This window comes from Chinchilla lanigera, unplaced genomic scaffold (genome assembly GCF_000276665.1).
Source record: "Chinchilla lanigera isolate Chin_1 unplaced genomic scaffold, ChiLan1.0 scaffold00065, whole genome shotgun sequence".
Lineage (NCBI taxonomy): Eukaryota > Metazoa > Chordata > Mammalia > Rodentia > Chinchillidae > Chinchilla > Chinchilla lanigera.
Window position 1 is genome coordinate 10770906 of NW_004955466.1, and position 11135 is coordinate 10782040.

Genomic DNA, 11135 nt, shown 5'->3' on the forward strand with positions numbered 1-11135 from the left:
CCGCTGCCGCCGCCGCTGCGCGCGGAGCCGGGAGAAGGCGGCGGCCCGCGCGCCGGGGGTGGATCGGCCGCTGAGGGCCACCGAGTCCATTCTGAGAAGTTTGACGAACCGGACTGGGCTGCCTCGGAGACCCGGCTCTGCTCCGATTCATTTACGGAAAAGTTATGGGGGAAATCGTATAAAATCGAGGATGTCTGTTCGGCGAGGGCCGCTGAGCGCACTTGGTGCTCGGGCCGAACAAGCAAGTTTCCCCGCGCCCCTCTCCGACCTCGGCCCGGGCCGCGAGCCGTGCGCGGGTGCTCGCGCGCGTGTCTGTGTTTGCGTGTGCCCGCGCGCGCGTTCGAGGCTGGGGAGGGGGCGTCCGGAGCTCGCGGGGACCCAGCGCGTCTGCGCTCCGGGCCGGGAGACACGCGGTGGCCTCGGATTTGACCTCGTGGGCTGAGCTCCCGAGGACTCAGGTGGCGAGCTGGGGAGCCTGGCGGGAGCGCTCCGGCTGGGGGTGCGAGCCTGGTCCGGCCCCGGGCTTTTTTAGGTGGGACCCTTGAGGGCTCTACCTGCCCTCCCGGGCCCCCAGCTTCCAGGCTGGTACAGGTTGGGCCCAACTCCCAAGTCGTGTCTGTAGGAGACGCTTGACGCTCGGTAAGGGCCTCCCCTTAGGGTTTGGCGTCTCGTAACCCTAGGCAGCCCCTTTGCTCCCCTCGGTGCACCCCTCCCCCGCCTCTCCCCTCGGCGTCAGGGCGTGCATGCCGCGCAGCTGCAGGATCCGGGTGCACCTAGGCTGGGCCGTCGCGGCCCTGCACTCAAGGACTATGGGGAGCGCGCGCTTCGGGCGTTCAGACCACACTTCTCCTTTGCCCAGCCACACTCAGCCACACTCATCTGGGAGGTGTATTCCCTGGCCGGGCCGGGCCAGGGAAAAGCGTCTAGAAGAGGAGCAAAGACTGACTTTCGAGGCCGCTGGAAGAAAGGACGTTCACACCTCGCCTCATGGGGAGGGAAGAAGCAAAGGCCCGGTTGTGCAAGATCCAACGCCACACCTTTCCCTGCCTTTAGTGGTGGCCCAACAGGAAAGTTCCTTCCCCTAAACACCCACTTCGCTCTGCAGCCCTCAGCCTCCCTCAGTCAACATACCCGGCTTTCCAGCCTTCTGCCTGTTCGTGTACAGACTTTCTGCAGACTCAATGCTTTTATGCTTCTGCCCATGGGTCGGGAAGCCCCTTGAAGGCTCTGAAGACAAGTAGGCTGGAGTTTTCCCTGAGCGCACCTCACCTCCTTTCCTCCCTCCCCTAGGGCAGGTAGTCTCTAGGTCATCCTAACCTCCCTCTGGTGAAAGTCAACTCTCAGCTACTAGGTGTGATCCAAAAACCTCTCTCCTTCCCCACCTCAGCGTCTGACCAGGCATCCTGCACAGTATGTCTAGAGCTTTTCCTGCTCCTTTCGCGAGCATTTTGAGACGGCAAAACCTGAAGTACAGTTCTTCAGGTGCTATTCATCAACCAAGCCCTAGTGTCTGCTTTTGGTGAGGCCAAGTGTGTGGACTGAGGATTACTAAGGAGGGGACCAGTTCTTCTAGCTAAGTGAGAAGTGGTTGTCTTTGGGGACTGCTTGACTAGGTGTTGCTTGCACAACATAAGAGCAGCAACAGACTTACTTTATTTGTGGATCTGTTTCTTGGCATTTAACCTACAGGTGCTCGGAGGCATCTTTATTAGCACGTGTCTGACTTTGGACAGGCACTCAATAATGACATTCTTAATCATTTATTGAATACCATTTAAGCTAGTTCAGCAACAGACAGTAACTATTAACCTAAATGCCAGTTTCCTGGCAGCTTATTCATCTAATGAACAAGCAAAAGTCAAAGATATAATTGCTTCCAATATTTAGCTCCTGCATATGACAATTAAGGTAATCAATTAAAGGGCACACATATTACACCAAATGTAGATGGTGTATTTGGGGTTACTTTTAGAAAAACATATTCCTTCTGGCTCTTCCCTCTTGTACTGGATGCACAAAATATGTCAAGAGACACAGAGAAGAATCAGGCATGGTCTGTGGATGCTGAGAATCAATAGAAGGAGGGGCTTAAGTGTATCCCGATCTTTTCTTACTGTTCCAACAATAAAACACAAAAGAGGAACAGCCTGGGTGAAGTCTTTTTCTAACAAAGAAACAATCTATAGACCCTAGATATCCACCAAGAACTAGTACACTGCAAGTAAGTCTTTTCCTATGAAAAACTAAACAATCTTATTATTCACCCTGCCCCCCATGGTGGGAATCCGATCTAGGGCCTCATGCATTACAGACAAGTGCTCTACCACTGAGCTACATCCCCAGCCCAATCCTGTCATCTTCACAAAATGCCTTACAATGTTTTTGTAGTTGGTCCTGGGTACTATTAGTCAATTGTAGAATTCTAATGAAGCAAAACACGTTTTACATTAGACCATATGGTCTTAAATCTGGTAGTGCATTTGGATCAGTTTGTTCCATTAACTAATTTATCCACCCATGGTGAAATAGATACATTTATTTTCTACATGCAAAATTTTTCATTGAAGTCTCTGATTAACTAAAAATGTGTGATTATTAGTACAAAAAGTCTATAGAGCACAATTCCTTTTTTTTTTTTTTCCCAGTGGGCTGTAACATGAATTCACATTCATTCATGAATTTATTGAGCAAGCATTGCCTGTGTGAATTGATTATGCTTAGAGACTTCTCAGGACCAGGAAGTAAGTTATTTTATTTCCCCATTTCAAAGAAGCAAGTACTTGTTCTAAACAGTTGATGTAAAAGTTTGCGTTCTCACCTTCTTCTGGATAAATTTAGTCCAGAATGGGTTTGCCGTTGCTCCAGATTGTGAGTACGGGTGCCGATCATCCTCAGCAGTGCTCTAGGAAAAGCTACAGGAGCTGTTTTTATGAAGTGACCGAAGTGCACGACTCTTAATATTCGGATTAGATTTGCTTCCAAAAATGCAGCAAAAGGCAACTGAGTATGTAATTTACTAGTGTTTGACTAAATATGCGCTTCTCAGTTGAAAATAATTTTTTGATAGGAATAAAAACACACTTTAGGTTTGACTCTATATTCCTTTAGCCAATATCTAAAAGAGCCTATATATGTATATGCCATCATATGCTCATCTCAAAAAGAAAGCAAAAAGTATTCAACCTATTATAAATATGACTTTCTAAATAAAGCCCCCTTTCTGAGATACAAATAGTTGTTGCATATTTATTTGTTTTGGGCCATTTTAGCTTCAGCTGCTTGCCAGTTTCAGAAAATGCTGCATTTTATTCCCTTTAAATTCTGGGTTCCCCGTGTAACAACTTACATTGAAATGTAGTTTTTCTTACCAAGATTTTCCTCTCCTTTTTATGGGCTTCCTATCTGTAAAACAAATATTACCATCAATTTCCTGTGGATCATTGACGAAGTTATTGAATATGGTGATCAAATGACAGATTAGAACTGAGTCTCCACAGAGATAGCCATGTATGAAGTCTTTTTTTCTGATGACCTCTGTGTGGCAGGAGGAATTAAATGCTACCTCTTATAAAGGAATCTTACTGACCTATGTCTTTTGGACACACTAGACTCTTTGAGCCATATCCTTACCAGTAGCTGTTTTATCTTTTGGGCAAGATGTGTGGGTCATTGCATCCATAGCCTGTGGTCTGTACAGAGGTCATTACTGATTAATGCTCCTCATGTAAATTATCCAGAAGCGTTTTTTTTTTTTTTCCTAAAACATCCAAAAGTTAAATCTTTACCTTCCTAATTTGGCCTTAAATTTCCTTCACAGCTAAGAGGCTCTGAGAGCCCCTTTGTTCTAGAGCTGTTTATTCGGGTGTTCAAGGTATGTGTTCGTCCCAAGGACTGCACTTAGGATTTTTAAGTGCCAAAGATTCTTCACACTAAGCCCCTGTATTCTTTATACCACTTTACCAGCTTAGACTGTACAATCTTAAGAATGAAAAAAAAAAAGTTTCCATGAGATTAGGCAGCTATTTATATTATAACTGTGAATTTATTAAATTTAACTGGCAAAGAGATCTGTTGCACATAAAGAAGGTGAAAATGCAGGCTTAAAATATTCAGGACTGAGAATAGAACATTTAATTTCTGATTCTCTCTGCAGGTGGGGTATGAAATAGAATGCTAGTGTTACTGATGCCAGGGCGCTTGCCTGATTTTACACTTCCGTGAGGGCTGTGGCAACAGAAAGGGATACTTACTGGAGTACAACAGGGTTTATGTAAAGATCCAGTAGTCTTACGGAGGGCAGTATTTGTCTCACGGAAAAGGGTGAGTTTCCTGATGCCCAAAAGGTATACGAGAAAGACGGTGAAATGCAAAGGAAATGAGAATCTAGACTCCATCAGCAGCCTTAGCCTGTGACAGACCCAGAGGCAACTCCAAAGCCACCAGGGCAACTGCCTGTTCAGTTTGCCAAAGAGCCAGATGCTGTTGCTTGGAAGAATCTCTTCCACAGCTTGATGTCTGGGCCTGTGATTGCCATCCAAAGAACAGTGGTGGGGCATGCTGGGACAATGCAATCCCGGCATCCCACGACAGCGTCTCCTTTTTAAAAGAGTCATTTTAAACTCAATAAGTTTTAAAACTCACATTTTACTTTATTAAACTTAAAGGGAAAAATGGGAGATAATGGTATAAATCAAGGCTATGTATTTGGCAAAATATATCCTCTTGAAACTTCATTTTGCTTATGGGTCATGTTTAATTATCCCATGAGGATTTGGACATTTAGAAGAAACAAAAGACCATCCACCATTCACAATGACGGAATAAAAATCACTGCAATCTAGAAGAATGGTGATGTGGAAAGTGTTTATTATTTGTGTTAACAACTATGATCATTTTAAAAAGTGATAATAGGTTTTGGTTGTGGGTACCTGTGAACATGTGTTTAAATTTAAAAAGACAATAAGAAAAATGATTAGTAAGATTTAAGAGGAAAAAAATTATGCTTGCCCGAGTGTCTGATGAGTCACTAACATTTCTTCTTCCATATCACCAGCAATTTCACATGAAGTAACAACCCTTCTTTTCAAAATATGTGTTAGTGTTTGCTGTGGTATAGCTGGATGAACAGTAGCTGCCGTCTTTGAGTCATCTGACCACTTCAACAAATGAATATAATTTGATCCCCATGTACAACCAAAATCTATGCTCTTTAGTGTAATCTTTTATTTTTTGTAATTATAGGAATTTTTCCCCTTAATATTCCCAGACTTTGTCCAGTAGCCTGATCGTAAGTGCCTGAGCACCATAGTAAATCTGTAATTTCTTTAATTATTGTGATCAATGTGACTTGTGGGATGATTCATGCAGCCAGGGTAGTAGGTAACAGTTAAAAAGATAATCAAAATATTTGGATAGCAGTAACTCACTATAAAGCCATGTTGCTCCAGCAGGGGTGATTTTGCCTCCCAGGGGACATCTGGCAATGTCTGGAGACATTTTTGGTTGCCACGACTGTCATCTATTGGGCGGAGACTAGGACTGCCGCTGAACACCCTATCATGCAGAGGGCTGGCCCTCCAAAACAAAGAATTATCTGGACATTTGTGTCAACAGTGGCAAGGGTGGAAAACCCTGGTGTAGAAAAATGGTAACATGCTTTATAATATTGATATTTTTAAAAGTTTGGTAGTCACCAACTGGAGATAGCTACGAAGTAGTGTCATTAATTCAGATTTAATAAGAAGACAAAAGTCACTCAAACATCTTTATGTTTGGGAGCAGATAGACAACACATATGGCCATAGTATTATAATCACTTTCTATAAAATATATTTATCACCCTCTCTTTAATTACTATCTAAGCACAGTTATACTTTGATGAAGTTGACTGTAGTTTTGAGTTATGATACTCCTATTTCACAAATAGGGTACTGACTCAGCAGGAAAAAAGTGTAGTTTTTAACTTTTCTTTATTTCTGAAACTTATTTTTGGAAAATATACACATTTTTTCCATTTTCTTTTCAAACTTCTGAAAAGGAAAATGAAAGACATCCTTAATCCTAAATGTTGCAGGGCGAGCATTCTCCAACACTGTGTGTGGCTTCTCTCCTAATGATGTTTTCTTAACCCAGGTGTTCTTGCTAAAACCATTGTCCAACAGATAATACTTCATGGGGTGGGAGGAGGCTGGGGACTGGGGACTGAACCCAGGGCAAGCATTGTAGCACTGAGCTCTACCCTCAGCCCTCAACAAGTGGTACTTATCCCCCATTGGCTATGAATACAGAGCCTAGCAATAAGTAAGACTAAGAAAGTGTTAGTTATCAGTGGGTCTTTGGGTGTGGATCGGGAAGACACTTGCACACAGCCCTGGCTAGAACATGAAGCTGAGTCAGATGGGTGAAGAGGATTGGCAGAAGGCAGAGCAGTCCAGTGTGAACATATTACAGAAACAAAAAGGACAAATGGCAGTTAATGAAGTAAATAACAAGTAAAGCAGTGATTAGTCTGCAATGCTATGACCTGCATGTTGGTGGCCCCCCAAAAGTCATGTTGAAAATTTAACCTCTAAGAGGAAATAGGGCCCCGGGCATGAATGAGGTCATGGGGCACGTCCTCCAGGATGGGATTGCTGACTTTAGAGAAGATGCCGGAAGGCACTTGTTTACCTTTGACAACGTGAAAAGCAAGAAGCTATCTATAAACCAGAAAGTGGGCCATCACTCATAAGCGCTGAATTTGCCCTAATCTTGGAATCCAGCTTTCAGAATGATTGTCAGTACATTTCCATTGTTTTTAGGCTTCCCAGTTTATGGTATTTTGCTGGAGTAGCCTGAATGGACTGAGGCAAAAAATTGGCACAAGGACAATTTAAAGGTGCTTTGTTAAAGATGCTGCTTTAACAAAACCTGAGATGTGGAAATAAATGGCTTTGGAACTAGGACACAGGAGAGGCTGGGAGCATTCTGAAGCACATGCTAGAGAAAACCTACAGACTACCAAGGGCAGGCAGATCAGGTGAAGGCTGAGAAGAAGGCCAGGAAAGCTACAAAGAGAGCCTCCATCTGCTTAGAGAATTCCTAAGTGACTGTGAATAGAATATTGATAGAAACATGGACAGTAAACCCCATGGGATGGAGAAACACACTACTACTGCTATGAATTGGAAAAACTCGGCCAAATTGTGCTCATACCTGGTGTTGTGTGGAGAGAAGTTGGGTCTGGTGGGTACAGAAATTGGATATTTGGCTGAGGATATTTCTAAGCAAACTGTTGAAGGAACATCCTGGTTCCTCTTGACTGTTTATAGTAAAATGTGAGAAGAGAGAAATTATTTAGTGACAGGATTATGAATCAAAAGAGCAGAACTCAAGATATTGGAAAATTTTCAGCCTGTTCATTTTGGAAAAAACCTAAGGGACAATCTGGCTGGGAGGGAACAAGGATCTGGGAAAGAGACTGTGAAAAGAGGAGTGTGGCTTGGTCATTTGAGGGAAGACAGGGGCTGCTCATCCAGCCAGTAGCTCATTAGTCAGCCATCTAAACAGAAGCCAAGAGTGACTTCTACCAATGACCCCAAGACATCTCAGAACTCACTGGGCATCCCCCCATCACAAGCCCAGGGTACCAAAGCTTAGGGGCAGATGACTTCAAAGGAGAAGCGTTCACTGCCCAGCTCTGTCCCACATGACTGGTTCTCCTTCTCCACTTCCTATGCTCCTCAACCACTGCAGGGGAGGCTCCAGAAGCCCTGCTCTGTACAGCTATGGGCACACATATCTTCTTTCATTGAAGTGTCAAAGGGGCATGCGTGGGCCCTGCCATTCCTTTTTTTTCCTGCTCGTTCGAAATGGGATTGTTTGTTCTCTGCCTGTCCCACCACTGCCTTTTAGAAACACATAGCATTTGATTTCACAGACTCTCAGCTGGAACGCTATTTGCCTCCAAAATAACCATAGCTTGATTCTGACCCTTATTTGATTTATAAGATATTCAGGTGAGACTCTGGACTTTTGACTTGGTAAACTGAGGCTGGGGTGAGTTAAGACCTTTGAATTATTGACATGGAATAAGTTGTGCTTGTTAGAAAAACACCAAGTGTAGAGGTGGGGGCAGTGGTCGAATGCTGTGGTCTACGTGTTTGTGGCTACCCACCTTCCCTGTGTGGTGGAGCATTGGAATGTGTTGACTGGCGCCCATGGTGGGACCTCTATGCTTGGAGATCTCTGAGCAGAAAGGTTGAAAACTCTGGTTAAAGGGCTCACCTGCATTGCCTAGAGGTGAGCAAACAATTCCTTGTTTCCTACCAATTCTGTTCTTATTATGCAAATACAGTTTTTTAAAGTAGTTTTTATTAATAGTTGAGGGGAAATAGTTACTTCTAAGTAGTAAATCTTGAGAAGGTCTTCTCATCTTTTGAGTCTGAGGTTATGTTGAGAAGATATACTAGCTTTGAAATTCTCCCTTGAGAAAACTCAATGTTCTCGAATACATGGCTCTTTGATATATTTTTTTGGGGGGGTATGTATTTTAAAACATTTTCCTTGATGATTTTAGCATTATTTATAATTTATTTACCAACTCTCATTACATGCCATGGGTTATATTTTATCCTTTAGAAGCCTGCATAAACATTCAAAAAACAAATTTAAACCTGAACCAGTTTTGCTCAGTGGTTACATCCTGAACTGTTTTTTATGTTTATTTATTTATTTATTTATTTATTTTTATTTTCTTGTGACAGAGTCTCATTATGCAGTTCAGGCTAGCTTTGAACTCACTTTGTAGCCCAGGCTGGCCTCAAACTCACAATGATCCTCCTGCCTCAACCTCCCTGGTGCTGGGATCACAGGCTCACATGCCTGGTTTGAATTCTTTTTTTTTTTTTTTGTCCCCAGCTCCTCTTTATTTAAGACTCTTGAACTCTTTTTTAAACATTAATTTTGTTTGAATTATCATGCAGTAAAACTGACTTGTTTTGGTGCATAGTTCTGTGAAATTTTTAGCATATACAAGATTATGTAACTGCCAACACTATTAGGATACACTGAACTCTTTTAACATAGGAAACCTTTCTTCTTTTATCCTCTGCCACTGAAACTCATTCTCTAATGTAGATGCTCAGTGAGTTTACATTCAACAAGACAGATATCAGTATATACTTACTAGAAAAATGCAAAATGATAAGTATTTATGAACAATACAGTTTTACTCAGGGTGTGTTTAAAGGGCCCAAGTTGCTGAATCTGACCTATTGTGTTCAAATGAATTGTATCATTTCTGATTATCACAATAACTGTCACTACCAGACAATAATATGTACAATATGTATCAATACAAACACACATTTTCTATAACTCTGAAGATGTCATAGTGTCTCAAAATGCTTTTCAACTTTTAAAAATCTTATTTAAACTATGGCATGGATTTACAATTAGACTGTAACTTACAATATTTTCACTCGTTTACTTGATGTACAATCTACCCTTCTTATTGTTGGCTTTACATTTTCTCCCAAAGTTATTCAGGAAAGCCAGACATGTTGGGATACACCTATAATCCCAGCTCTTTGGGAGGCTGAGGTAGGAGAATTGCAAGTTAGATCCCAGCCTGGGCAATTTAGTGAGATAGCAAGACCCTATCGCATTCAATCAATCAATCACTCAATCAATCTGTTAAAAGTTGCATAGGAAAGATTGCAGAAAACATAGCTTTTACTCTAAGACATCAAAACAAATTCTTCATTGTACCAGATTTATGTGTCCCCAAAATAAAAATACCTCAATCAAAGTAAAGAAATGAACTTAGAAATTCTACCTGTATTTATCTGGTTAAATTAGATACAATAAAAAGTTTTGGTCATCCCAACTTGTATAAACTTCTAAGGAGGAATTAACATTACATGCAGTCTTTTTTGATAGACCATGATGAGTCAGATGTCAAATTTGTCTTCCTTTTTGTAAGTAACCTGTTGGTAATTTGCCATAATCTAAGTGTGGATACACAGAGAAATAATATTATAGATAATGTAGTATTGATTTTTGGTTATGTTATCTCTGTAGAGGGATAAACATATGTATCTGTAATTTTTAGATAGCTGAGTTGAAAATTCCAAGGCTCTGTGCTCAGTAATCACGGTCAACACACTGAATTGTGTTCTGTTAAATGTTCCCCTCTCTTTCCATTGCTTCTAAGAAAGGGAGGCTATTATAAGGTGGCAAACATAATAGGGTTAAAAAATATCTGGAAATTTAGTACATGGTGTCAGAAAAGAAACCATAATAGTTAAATGTAATGAGGTTGGATTGTGTGTGTTCTTCCAATTTGAGTCATTTGCTTTCAAAGCTATTATTTCAACCTTACTGATAACCACTCTTCAGTTAAAAAAAAAAAATTACCTTGAACATTCACTCACTTTTTGCAGGGTTCGAAGAATTTTTTAATCCAACAAGCTATTTTACTTTACACAATAGATGTGGTCTTAGCCAATAATCTTTATTGTTAACAACATCCAATGGTTTTTTAACAATTACACGACATCCATTGTACTCCATTTTCTTTCTGAGGCAATAATGCCCTGTAAAGCACCCAACTAGTAAGGTACACAAGGTACTGCTGTCATGAAGCTGGTAGCTGTCGCTAATTCAATTACGCAACTCAAGGACTTTCTTCAGTGGTACAAAATGGTCCCGATTCTGACATCCACCTGAGCAGCTTGTGGTTGCTTGGGTTGTGAAATATCTTTTTATCTATGTTGCTTGTCTTTTAAAACTGTTTTACTTGTCATGAAGAAGGGGTTTCATGTTATTATTATTTATTATTTGTTCAGCATTACCGTAGAAGTTACAGGCAGCTGTCGTTTGTATAAGCATGAACCAGAGCATCCTGACAGGGAGAAATGTCAGCTGTCTGCTGACACCAGAAAGCTCAGAGTGGACCCCACACACTTCTCCTTTTGCTCACCACCATCCATTCCTTATTTCTAGGACTGAACCTTTGTGGGGTCATTTGATTATTTACTTCTTCTCTCTAGTAGGTGGGTAGGTTAGTTCGAGCTGAACTCCAAATATAGTCAAAACGCAGCAAAGGTCAGAAACAAGAGAGGATTAAACCCTTTGCATCCAATAGTGATTGT